General features: G+C 34.9%; 1 pseudogene; it reads left to right on the top strand.

Annotated features, from left to right (window-relative positions):
• Window positions 1-11,638: 11,638 nt before the first annotated feature.
• On the top strand, window positions 11,639-12,061 carry LOC107139295 (annotated as a pseudogene).
• The last annotated feature ends 1,122 nt before the right edge of the window (window positions 12,062-13,183 follow it).

Below are 13,183 nucleotides of genomic sequence, written 5' to 3'. Positions count from 1 at the left end.
CCTCTTCTCTCTCTGCCCCCTCTACTGTCATTCATTTGTCCCCCTTGTATTATTTTTCCCTTTCCCCTCACTTCCTCTTGTATGTACTTTTGTATAACTCTGAGGGTCTTCTTCCATTTCCATGCAATTTCCCTTCTCTCTCCCTTTCCCTCCCACCTCTCATCCCTGTTTAATGTTAATCTTCTTCTCATGGTCTTCGACCCTACTCTGTTCTTAGTTACTCTCCTTATATCAAAGAAGACATTTGGCATTTGTTTTTTAGGGATTGGCTAGCTTCACTTAGCATAATCTGCTCTAATGCCATCCATTTCCCTGTAAATTCTATGATTTTGTCATTTTTTAATGCAGAGTAATACTCCATTGTGTATAAATGCCACATTTTTTTTATCCATTCATCTATTGAAGGGCATCTAGGTTGGTTCCACAGTCTTGCTATTGTGAATTGTGCTGCTATGAACATCGATGTAGCAGTGTCCCTGTAGCATGCTCTTTTTAGGTCTTTAGGGAATAGACCGAGAAGGGGAGTAGCTGGGTCAAATGGTGGCTCCATTCCCAGCTTTCCAAGAAATCTCCATACTGCTTTCCAAATTGGCTGCACCAATTAAATGAAGACGGACATCTTTTCTTCTGAAGGCAATAAAAGGGCCACCGAAGCTCAAGAAGGAAAGTCTGTCAGGAAGTTGTTTCCATTCTTGGCAAGCTTTCAGAAAAGGTCACACAAGTGTTATTCGCAAAGATTGGTTCATTCAACCAACATCATAAAGAACACATTACGTATGTACCAGGCGCTATGCCAGGTGCTGAGTATAAGATGTAGTCCTTGTCATCAGGCAGTTAAGTGTCCAGTAGTAGGAGAGATGAAACCTTTGTAATATGATACAATCAATGCTACTCTAGTTCTCCATGCAGGGGGCCTATGGGAAGGCCCCTGTATCTTGGCCCATCAGGGTCCCTAGACATTTCCTGTATAATTGGCAGTGTTTCTATTTCAGAAGTTAGAGAGCTGGAGTGCCCCAATATCATTGCTGTCTTGCAAAGCAATGTCTCTGGAAAAAATCAGCATGAAACAAATGATGGTGGTATTGGGGTGAAGCAATATTCAAGAAGGATGTTTGTGGTCAAGAACACTTTCCTCTTCCCTCTGCCTGACATGTTCTACCTCATCCCCTCTTCTGGCCATTTCACTCAACCTTCAGCTTCAAAATTTGAGTTGCTTCCTCCTGGAGACTTTCCTTAATCCCTCAGGTCTAAGAGATACAAATGCTTTCAGGAATTATTTCATCTTTACTTACTTACATAAAAAGAAAAATGCATGTAAATAAACAAAACTTAAACTTTCAACTTTCTTCTATTTGTGGCTCCCTTGTACCTGATGTATGATATTCTGATCTTCTCACAATGAATCAGGTGCTAAGAAGAAGACAAATTCAAAATAATATTATTTCTATCTGTCTATTTGATATTCACAGGATAGTCAGCTTTTTTTGCCATTGTGGTCAAAAGACCACAATTTTAGAGGAGGAAAAGTTTATTTGAGGCTCCTGGTTTCAGAAGTCTCAGTCCCTAGGTGGACAATTCCATTCCTCCATTACACTACTCATGGTGGAAGAGTATGGTGAAGAAAAGCAGCTCAGGACATGACAATCAGGAAGCAGAGAGAGACTGCTTCACTCACCAGAGACAAAATATATCCCAAAGGCACCACCCCTAATGACCTACATCTTCCAGCCATGCCCTATCTTCCTATGGTTACCACCTACTTAATCCATTCAACTAGGTTAACGCACTGATTGGGTTAAGGCTATCCTAACCCAATTATATCACCCCTAAACTTTCTTGCATTATTTCACCACATATGAGCTTTTGGGGGACACCTCACATCTAAACTATAACAGATGCTTCATAAATATTTGTTCAAGGAATGAAAGGATCTCATAACCCACTCATTTCACCTCTAAACTTCCTAACATTGTCTAACATGTGAGCATTGGGGAGACACCTAATATCTAAAACATAACACCACACACTCCCTCTGTCAGAAATCCAAAGTTATTTTTACATCTCAAATGTCCAAATATCTGCCTTTTGGCTCTGTGCCTCAGACCAAACTTCCTATATGAGCACTGATGTTCAATATAGCAAGATGTGTTCAGTCCCACATAGAACAACAGACTGGATTTCACATTCAGACACTGGCCACAACTATTGTACCCATGAACTGCTGCTACTCTGCTGTTTGTAGGGAAACTGGCTTCCTGAAGGTCAGATGCCTAATGATTTGAAACACTTGGCCTAGTCCCCACCTCTACACAAACAAACATCCCAAACAATCAGAAACTACAGTCTCCTTTGTTTTTAATAAGGGTATCAATAACTAATATTTAGTAAATTGCACATATCTAGCATTTTTCTAAGTGTTTTACACATGTTAGTTCTTTTTCTATTTTCAGCAACTTTATGATATAGAGAATATTTTTATTCCCCCTTTGAAGAGGAGGAAACTGAAGGTCTAAATGAAGTAACTTGCCAGGTCACACATCCATTAAACAATAGATGAGGGATTTGCAACCCAAGAAGCCTGGCTTCAGAGTCAAGTCTTAATCACTTGAAAATCCTTTGACACTTTCTGATAGGAGGACAGTTCCACCCATCTGGAAATTGTACTAATTAGGTGGTTTCCAAGAACCAAGGTGTAATTGTTTTAGCAGTTCATGTAGCAATCTGCCTGCATCTATTCACTTAGTCAATACCCCTTGGTCTAAGTAACTTTCCCATTGTCGGTGGTGGTCTGTACTTGACCAACCTCCAGTTGTGCTTTTCTTCAAGGCAGCAACCTTCCATATTTTACTGGTGTTTTGCACTCCCTATTATCACTGAGTCATGGTCTTTAACTGAACCAAAATGGCCAGGCATCAGGCATCATTTCATTTCTTTTTTGCCATCATTTGGTTGTTTAACAGCTAGCTTGTCACAGCAAGGGACAGTGTCAAATTGCTCTTAAATTTGCTGCTTTACTTTTAAAGATAACCACTCTACCTCCCTGCTCTCTTTGCCTCAAGCTGACATTTTCATTTTGTACTTACATGAGAGAGTTATTAAAGGTTTTCCAACATTTAGAAAAGTTTCAGAGCTAACTGGAACTTAACTCCTTTTAGAAGAAAATCTGTCAATAGCTATGACAGAACTACATTAGATTTCAAATCTCTGTATCTGGAGAGCTAACTTTAAAAAGGATTATTTTCCTCTCAATAATAATAATCACTAACATTTATTGAACACTTATTACATGCCAGACACTGCTACGTGCTTTTCTGTATTATTTAATTTAGAAGTCAGAAAACTGAGGCTTAGAAAAGCCAAGTACCTTGTTTCACACCACAGTGGGTAGCTACTCTAGAGTCTATGCCTTCTGCAGACTCCAGCTAATACACAAATCTCCTTCTTCCATTACCCAGGTGGTTAATTAATCTACTTCAAAATGTATTGAATATGAGATGGAGAAAAGACCACCATCTCTATCCTGAAACAGAAAGGACCCCATTTTTATAGAATTTTTTAAATGTATTCTTAGCACTATAGAATTTTATTTTTGTATTTCATCAACATCTTTGTTCCTTGTCAACTTCCAAACTTGCTACATTTGTTTTCTGAATTACTAGCAGTGGTATTGAGATCTATCACAAACCCTCCTTTCGCTTTGGGATGCACATGAGCTATCATTCAAACTAAAAATTAAAAGTTAAGAATATTAACAGTTCTAACAAGGATGGAGTCAGGGTGTGCTGCAGACACAGGACTTTGAGGATTAGCATCCACTTTTTAACTTTTGGTTCACTTTTAAGTTCTCTTTTTACTACCTTATTCCTCAGAGCTATTTCTTGTAGAAACTGAGGAAATATTTTTGTATCTATTAGAAAAATAAGTAAATACACACTTACATATATACATACAAGTAAACAAAAAACAGTAAAACAAAATATGGGCTAAAAGTCTTTCCTTTGTTCTACTAGGCCAGCCTCAGCCTCAGCCTCAGTCATATGCCCCCTTGGGAAGGAAAAACCATATGACTTTTCATTCAAACAAACTCATTATAAAATCCAACATGTATTTACAATAAAACAAAATTTTCAGACTTTACTCATAAAAAGCATGTCCTTTGCCTGATAAAATGGCTATAGGCAAGATTTATAGCAGTAACCAAAAACCACTCCTATTGGTGAAATTTTGGGAACATTCCCCCAAATCAATATCATACCAAAGGCATTAAGTTTGAGACAAAGAACTAGAGAAATAATAATTGAAAAGTTAAAGCAAAAGTAATATTATGTGCAGGAAATATTATTTGCATGAAAAAGTGAAAGAGTATCTATAAACCATTAGGACTAATAAGAGAATTTAGAAATGTTGTGAATTATATTTAAGAATAAAACAAGAGCATTCATATTTATTATCAGCAATAACTAAGAAATGTAAAACAAAATATTCATAATAGCAACAAATGCATAATGCACTTAGGAATAATTAACAAATAGGTAAAATTAAATTCATCATATTTAAGAACATGAAATATAATCTAAGTAAATGAAGATATAAAGCATACATGATGTTAGATATAAAGTCATAATATGGAAGATGTCAATACTAAGTTAAAAATTCAATGAAATATCCATTTAAGTATCTTAATAAAATAAACTGATGTTGAAATTCACGTAGAACATAGGACATGATTAAAGTTAAAACCAAGCCACAAATAGAAAATATTTGCTGTATATGCATACACATATATGTGTGTATATATATATACACACACATACATATATGACAAATGTTTAGCATCTAAATCATAAAAGAAATTCAATATAATATGTATGAAACAAAACAATCCTTTTAATCCCTGGAAAATAGACAAAGGGTATGATCAGGCAATGCACATTTTAGGAAATCTAATTAACATGGAAAAGTTCTCAGCTTCTTTAATGATCAAGAAAATACAAAATTAAAACAATGAGACACCTGTCATAATCATAAAATTTCCAAAAATATACACTTTGGCAGTTCCAAATATTGGCAAGTTTCTAGGGAAACAAGGACTCAAAAATCATAGGTGATGAGTATACATTTGTATAACTGCTTTGAAGGGCAAGTATGTCTTTGAACTGTTCTGAAGCACAACATTATCTACTAAACTTGACACGTCCACTTTTAGGTGTGTATTTACAGAGGAAAAAAACTTATCTACCTAGTCCCAAAGTCATGTACCAATTGCTAATTACAACGTTGATTATAATGACAAAAATTAAGAGTGGGCAATTAATCTCCATTCATAGAGACACAGTGGTAGCTAAGTTGTAGTTTAAACACTAATATATTATAAAGCAATTAAAGTGAAATAACTAGAATTAAGTATAGTCCCATTGAACTGCTCCCATACCAATATTTAGTGAAATATAGGACTGTCATACAACATATGAATATTTTAATATCCACATAACGAATTTTGAAAACACACACACACACACACACACACACACACACACACACACACATATATATATATATATATATATATATATATATATATATATATCATGTTATATACTACACACATGCATATATGTGTGTATATATAAATAAAATTTATGGATAAACATGTAATAAACATGGACTCCCAGAATATTTACAAAATTCATGATAGTAATTGGGGGAAGGAGAGGCAGAAATGGGGCTACAGGAAATAAATGTAACCAATCCACCTTTAAATAGTGTTTCTTTGATTAAGAATATGTCTGAAGTAAAAATAAGAAAAGGTTAATATTTATTAGTTTAGGTAGTAGAATCATAGCTATTCAGTGATCTAGCTTCTGTACTTTTTTTCTGTATTTTTTAAGCTTTAAAAAAACTAAAAATCTTTCCTGGATATTTTAAATATAACAATTATAGACTAAAGAAAAATAAAATGAAGGACCATGAAGTGAAATATCTACATATTTTGCATTTCTTTTTTTCCCCATAGCTAAATGAGTAAAGTGACTCTGTCAAATATCATTTGACCTTAATTTTATATTGGATCTGGAAGTTCATAAACATATTTATTTATTTATTTATTTATTTATTTATTTATAGTTGTAGATGGACAGCCTGCCTTTATTTTTTTTATTATTTTATTTTTATGTGGTGCTGGGGATCAAACCCAGTGCCTCACACATGGTAAGCAAGTGCTCCACCACTGAGCTACAGCCCCACCCCCATAAACATATTTTTATCTATCATTTAATGTCTTGATTCTTTTTAAGTCAATAAAAAAGAAAGTATCTTTGGATAGCAACTTGACCATACTGCCTAAGAAACATCGCTTCACAAACTATTACTTCCAAGAGTCCTTGGCTTTACTTTTGTTGAATTCACCATTGAGTTCTATAATTCAGCAGAAATCTACTTGTTAAATTTAGAAATTCCAGAAGATCTTATATTTTTAAAAGCTTGTATTAGCATATAAGCATGAAAACAGCCTCTCAGAAAACCTGCCAAAGCAACCACATCCAAGGAGGCCTTGCTCTCTCCGCCTTTGCTATGATTCTTTCCAGAGAGTCAAAGTCACTTTAATTAAATTGAAGGTACATCTTCTCCTTAAGACTAACACTATTTTATTTTATTTTATTTTATTTTTCAGAGTAGAAATTAGAAGTTTATTAAAGGACAGCAGAAAAGACTTCTCCCAGCGGAAGAAGGGGACCCAAGAGGTGGAATCTGAGACTAACACTATTTTAAACATGGTAGCATTTGCAGCCAATCATAGCCTAATAACTAAGCCCTTGATAAAAGATTCTTCCCAAATGATAAGTTTTATAACCTAATAAAACTTGAGAAAAAAATTCTCAAATTCTTCCAATGGCTACAAATACCTAAATTAATCTGTATATCTCCCTTGAATATAATTTTGTGTTTTTACTATTTCAAAATAAGCTTAAAATTTATGGAAATCATGTCACAAGAATAGTATAAAGAACGATTGGACATTTTACACATACACTTACATATATGCTATTATATTTTTTCAGAGCCATTGGACAGTAAATTGGACAGATATGAAGATTTTTTTAACTGCATACTTCAGTGTGTATTTCCTAAGAACAAGTATATCCATTTACGTAACCATAGCAATTGAACATAGTGTCAATTTTAGGAAATCCTCATCGATACAATATTTTCATTTCATCTGAGCCTTATTAATATAATCTATTCCCATAACAATGTCTTCCATAAAAGGGTGGAGGTACAATCCAAAATTCCACATTTCCATTTAGTTGTCAAGTTTCTTTTTGTTTCCTTAAATTTGGACAATTCCTCAATTGTTGTTTTCTATTACCTTGACATTTTGAAAATTTTGAAGAGTTCAGGTCAATTATTTGCTAAAATATTTCTTAATTCGAGTTGATGTGATCACAGTGATCCTTGTGATCACAGTGACACATGCATCGGTAACAGAAATATCAGTATCTTTTGCTGCTCACTGTCTCTTTTTCCTACTATGCTTTTTATTTTCCTATTATACTTTGATTTATCCCTTTGAGCATTTCTGAATTGCTTTGGTTTGGATATATACTTTTCTAAAGTGTATAGTTGGAACTTGGTTTGTTAGCCAAATTGAAAATAATTTTTATGTTTTAATTTGGCTAAGCTTATTCATATGTATTGATATGATTAATATCTTTAGTCTCAACTCTGCAATTTTACAATCTATAGCATTTGTTCTGTATTTTCTCAGCATTTACTCAGAATTCATCATGTTTTTATATGTTTCAAATGATTTTTTTATGTCTTGATATTTGAAGAATGTCTTGGCTAAATATAATAAAATCCTCAGATTGCAAATCTCTTTCTTGAATTTCTTGAAACTACTGCCTTATTGTTGCTTTTCTTTAAGTTTCTTGCTTTTGCAACTGATTAGATCCTTTGTTTTAGAACCCTGGGATGTTCTTGAACTTTACAATCCAAAAGTTTTACTAAGATATGCCTCAGATTTAATCACTCACATTATGTAAGTTGAGAGTACCCAGCAGGCAATGTACAAATGCAAGTTTTCTTTTATTTTTGTAAAATCTTCATAGATTATTATTCTAAATCTTCTGTTCCATTGATTTTTTTTTTCTCCTTTTGGGGACTTCAGTTATTCATATATTGGATATTTGCCTTTTTTCCATTTTCCCATTCCAAGCACTTTTTCTGACCCTTTTCTTTCTTTAATTTTCATTCTTTCGGTGGTTGTTTTGATTTTCTTCATTGACCTTTATTACGTTTTTATTTATTATTTATTGAACAGCTTATGTCTCTTTTTCTAATTATTCACTTGCAAATAAAAAAACAAATGCTCATCTAATGTCTTCCATAAAAGAGTGGAGGTACAATCCCAAATCCCACATTTCCATTTAGTTGTCAAGTCTCTTCGTATCTGCCTTGCTCTTAGAAAAGTTATTCAAGGCACATTTTTCTCATATTGTCAAATGTTTGAGGATGTCTGATTTAGTTCATGAGCTATATGACAGGGTTCTTCTGGTTTATGGTGGTTTTATTAGAGACAATTTTCATTTGGTAAAATGTTTTGATAAAATTCTGTTTTCTTCTCAATATAGATGAAGTGAGCTTGCATCTCTGCAGGAATGGTAGCCAGGAATGATAATCTGGGAGGTTTACAGAATCCCTTGTTCTAGATCATCCTCTTTTTCAGTGAAACAAAGCAGAATGCCTATTTTAGTGTTAGAGACAAATGGGAAAAGTTAGCATCTTTTTTTTCTTTCTTTTCTTTTCTTATTTGCCTGCTTTCTTCTTTTTGCTCTATGCAGTTTCAAAAGGTTATTTTCCATACTTTTTACTTTTATCTCTCCATAAGTGTTTCCCTAAAATTCTCTGTTTTCTTTTGTACATTTTTTTAACATTTTGGTCTCTGAAAATATTGGGGTAGGAAGTTAAAAATAACTCTACTGAAGGCTAATGTTTATTTTTCTATTTATAAAGAAATTGAACTTTGCTGTAACTTGTAGTCATTCACAAGAATGGGATTTGCAGGGCTTTAATCATTAATTTAGCTCATTTTTATGCCTTTTAGAGGATTGTTGAGCCACTCAGATTTAGGTGTCTTCATTCATTGGCTGTTTCTTTGCATTCTTGATTCAATCTTTCAAATTCCCATTTTGGTTTTAAAAAATAAGATTTTAAGATATTAACCATGATAAGACATTTCTCAAAATATTAATTTACGTCATATTTTACAGATTTTAAACATTTTATTGTTAGCTTCAATTCATGTATGTGCAATCCACTGATGTTCAGCTGTCTAGTTATCCCTCTGTCAACTCCTCCTCTGGCTCTCACTCTCCAAATCTGTCATGTTTATAAAACAAGAAGCTCTACATAAAGTTCTTACCAAAAGTTTACTATGAATATTTAGGGATACCCTGCAAGAATATTCAGAGAATGTATGTCAGCTTCAATATTATACAAAAAAAATCCATAAAAAATCCACAGAATCTCCATCTTTAAGACAAGCCAGTGACATGCTGATGATACCCATTAAACCCAGACTCATTTTTCTGAGGAAAGTATCATGAGATTCAACATTCCTTTGGTTGATTCCCTTGAGCTTGCATGCTTTAATCTTGCCTATCCCCATCACTGTTCATTTCCCTGTATAGTAGACAGCATCCATACACCCTCAGCACTCACCATACCAATGCATTGCCATAGGAACCAGAGTAAAGCTATTACTCAGAGCCGACCCAAAGTACCCACTCCCAAGAGAAACTCAATCACCCAGAAGCCTTGGTTAAAAAAAAAAAGTACCACAGCTTCCCTTGAGTAGAACAACACTGAGGCATATTCTATACAACATTTCAGAGGTCCTCACTAGGCACTGAGCCCTACTTACCTATAGTAACAAAATACCCTTTCTTGGCTCACAGCCCCATTCCCAACCAGCACTTCCTGGAACATCTCTCAAAGAAATTACTTCCATTCAAGCTTCTGTCTCAGGATATGCTTTCAAGGAAACCAAACCTAAGACATACTTCCATGAATCCATAAATATTTATAGCGTGCTTCTTTCCCATGACTTGTAGTCCTACAATGAAGATGAAATAGGGTTATTTTTACCTTTTAGAAGATCAAGTTCTGTGGAAACGATCTTGATCTAGACTCTCTAGATTTGTAGTCATTTATCTCCAGGGACTTAGATTCACTTTGAAAGTTCCAAAGTCCTCAGAAGTCATGGGAATAGTATTTAAATTGACCTGATTAAAGTGAGCTGCAGTAAATATCCCCAAGTAACTTCAAGTGGAAGCACATCTATGATCCGGCCCTTGGTAGGATAAGTAAACCATGAATATTATACTAAGAAAACACCAATCTGAACTCTGATACTCAAAAGTTAGGTAGTCTTAGAAAAGTCAATTTGCCTTTCTAACATCAGCTTTCTAGTAAGTAAAATGAGGAACCAAAATACTTTTTGAGGGCTTGCAAGTCTGCTTGGCTCTATGAAACTAAAATAGGTCTGTGAAATCCATTTGTTTCACATATATATCATTTTTTTTCATAAATATGTTTCTTGGAAATGCAATTTACCAGTAATGCCCTTTCTCAAAACCTATTTATAATTTCAAAGTTAGTCCTGATCAATCAAAGAGCTGAATTTCCACTGGAAGTTTTCACTCATCATTAAGCAGAAATTTTGGGGTGTTCTGTCCACCAAATTACCCACAACATTTTGGTGTTATTTTATTACTGAAAACAAGATGAGATCACACAGAGAATCCATATCTCTTGAGCAATCTAAATGTATGATCTGAATCTTCTCTAGGTACATAGCAGGTATTGCATAGAAGAGAAAGTTTTTCAACAGTAATTCCACTCCTTTTCAGATATGAACTAAGAAACTGAGCTTTGAAACCAGTTCCTCTTAAGTAGAACATATTGATCGAAGGATTGTCTGATTTAGAATGAAGAGAAAGGAATCAAAGTGAGCTAGGTAAACAGAAGGAATTAAACTTGATAATTTATCAGATTGCAGACACATTACACCTTGAGAAGAAAGAGAGACAGCAAGACTAGAAAAAGGCAGGGCTGTGGAATGATTGGCAATCTTTAAACCACAGAAGTGAAAAGAGCTAACAACATCGTTAAAATCAGATCAAACACAGTTAAGAGCTGGGATTCAACTATACCACACTTATTCTACTCATAGAAATAAGTGCCCAGAAATTAAAACTTCACCTATGGCAACAGAATAAAAATAGGAAAACTACATGAAAATTAAACAAAGAGAAAGTCCTAATGAACTATTTCTAGGGGAAGACCTGGGGAAGAGTTTGAGGAGGAGTTTGCAATGTAGAACAAGAAGTATTTAATGAAGGAGAAGAATATAATGTGTAAAAGAATTAGTCTGCACCTGTAGGCTCAAAGAGAAAGACTGAAACATTCTATTGCTTCTTTTGCTGATCAGATTAATTTTAGGTAATAAACAACATCTTTGCCATCTATACTGTTTTACTTGGTTTATTCATTATTTGCTTCTTATATAGAAATCCCAAGCAGCATCTGCACCACAAGGAAGATGCCCTGCTGATTTCCATGTGGCTGGGTTAAATTGGTAAAACAGTTTATTGTACATCTGCCCAGGGAGGCCACAAGCAAGAGACCCACTCAGTCCTCAAGCAGCAGGGAAGGTGTTAGAATGTGACATGACTTAAGAACTATGACTTTGTGAACATAGAAGACAAAAATGTCCCCTGAGTACGCTTTAAGCAATCTGTCCCACTACCAGCTTTCTGGAGTGAATATCAATGTGGAAGCCAATAGTAACAGCAAAACCTCAACAAAGTTGCTTTTGGGTAATATCAGTCCCACCTGTACCAACAAGGAGCTTCAGGCCCAGGTAGAAGAATATGGTCCAGTCATTGGATGTGACATCATGGAAAAGTATGTCTTTATATGCAGACAGCAAGCAGAGGATATAGTATAGGCCATCAGGGACCTTGATAATACAGTTTCAACATGGGTGGGTGTCAGCTGAAATTCCCAGCTATGATTGTACATGAGCACATACACCAGTCTCTGGGATGTTCTCTGTTCTGTGCCTTCAGCCCCTCAGCAACTTTGGGCCTTAATTTACCTTGTTAAGTTCAGACCTTCCCATTTACTTTCCTTGCTCCTGCCATTTTCCTGTTCTTCCTTCCATTCAGTGCTTCTGGATTTTCCCATTCATGCTGATTTCCCAGCAGCCTCATTGTTTGCAGAAACTGTAATTTCATGGCTAGCTCCTCCCTGTCTCCTGCTTCTAGCAGGTTAGATTTGGGCATGACCTTAGTGAGATTGTCACTGCTCCTGGAGCTCTTTGTGGCCCAAAGGCTAGACCTCTAGAATTGGGTCACTTTTATTCTTTCTGTTAAAAATAAACAGTTTTTAAGGAAGAGATGGAAGGAAGTCCCAAAATTGAGGAACTGTAGATAGTAAAAGGTGAATGCTATTCTCCAGGAGAATAGACTCAGAGCAATATAGATCTGCTACCTGGGCTGTGGCCTCATCCTTGGCTTCATCATGGAAGGTGGACCAGTTTGGGCAATGGTGAGTCAACCATTGCCATTACTGTTTTAAAGGTATAAACTAAGTATAAAATTGATTTTTTTTTTTAGAATTTGAAGCTAAAAATGATAAACTAAAATAAGGAGTAGGTCTAAAACTAAAACCCAAAGCTGAATGTAGTCAAATTGGAATGGCTGTCCCAGTCTACCAAGGCAGTTCATAGTCCTCAGAGATACTTGGCCACAGAGAACCAGTCCATCAGTCATGGCAGGCGTAAATGATGTATTCGCTGAAGAAATTTGCTGGTCAATTTATCTGGCAGATGCAAAGACATTGCTAACATCTGCACAAGTAGAAAAGGAAAAATAAAACCAACAAGGGAAATCAGATCCTAGTTTGAAATCAGCTGTCCAACTTATCAGAAAATTTATTCCATTTCATTTTACTTGTGTATATAACCTCTGAACAAACTGGTGGCTAAGGAAAGTCATCCTGGTATGGTGGCTAAAGTAGAATTTTTTAAAAAATGAAATAAATTTACCTCCAATTTTTGATTCAGCCACAGTTATGTGATCAGTTATGTGATTCAGTTATGTGATGTTCAATGAATTAT

This window comes from Marmota marmota, unplaced genomic scaffold (genome assembly GCF_001458135.2).
Source record: "Marmota marmota marmota unplaced genomic scaffold, marMar, whole genome shotgun sequence".
Taxonomy (NCBI): Eukaryota; Metazoa; Chordata; class Mammalia; order Rodentia; family Sciuridae; genus Marmota; species Marmota marmota.
Note: the sequence above shows the minus strand (reverse complement) of the source record. Positions and strands in the feature narration are given on the sequence as shown.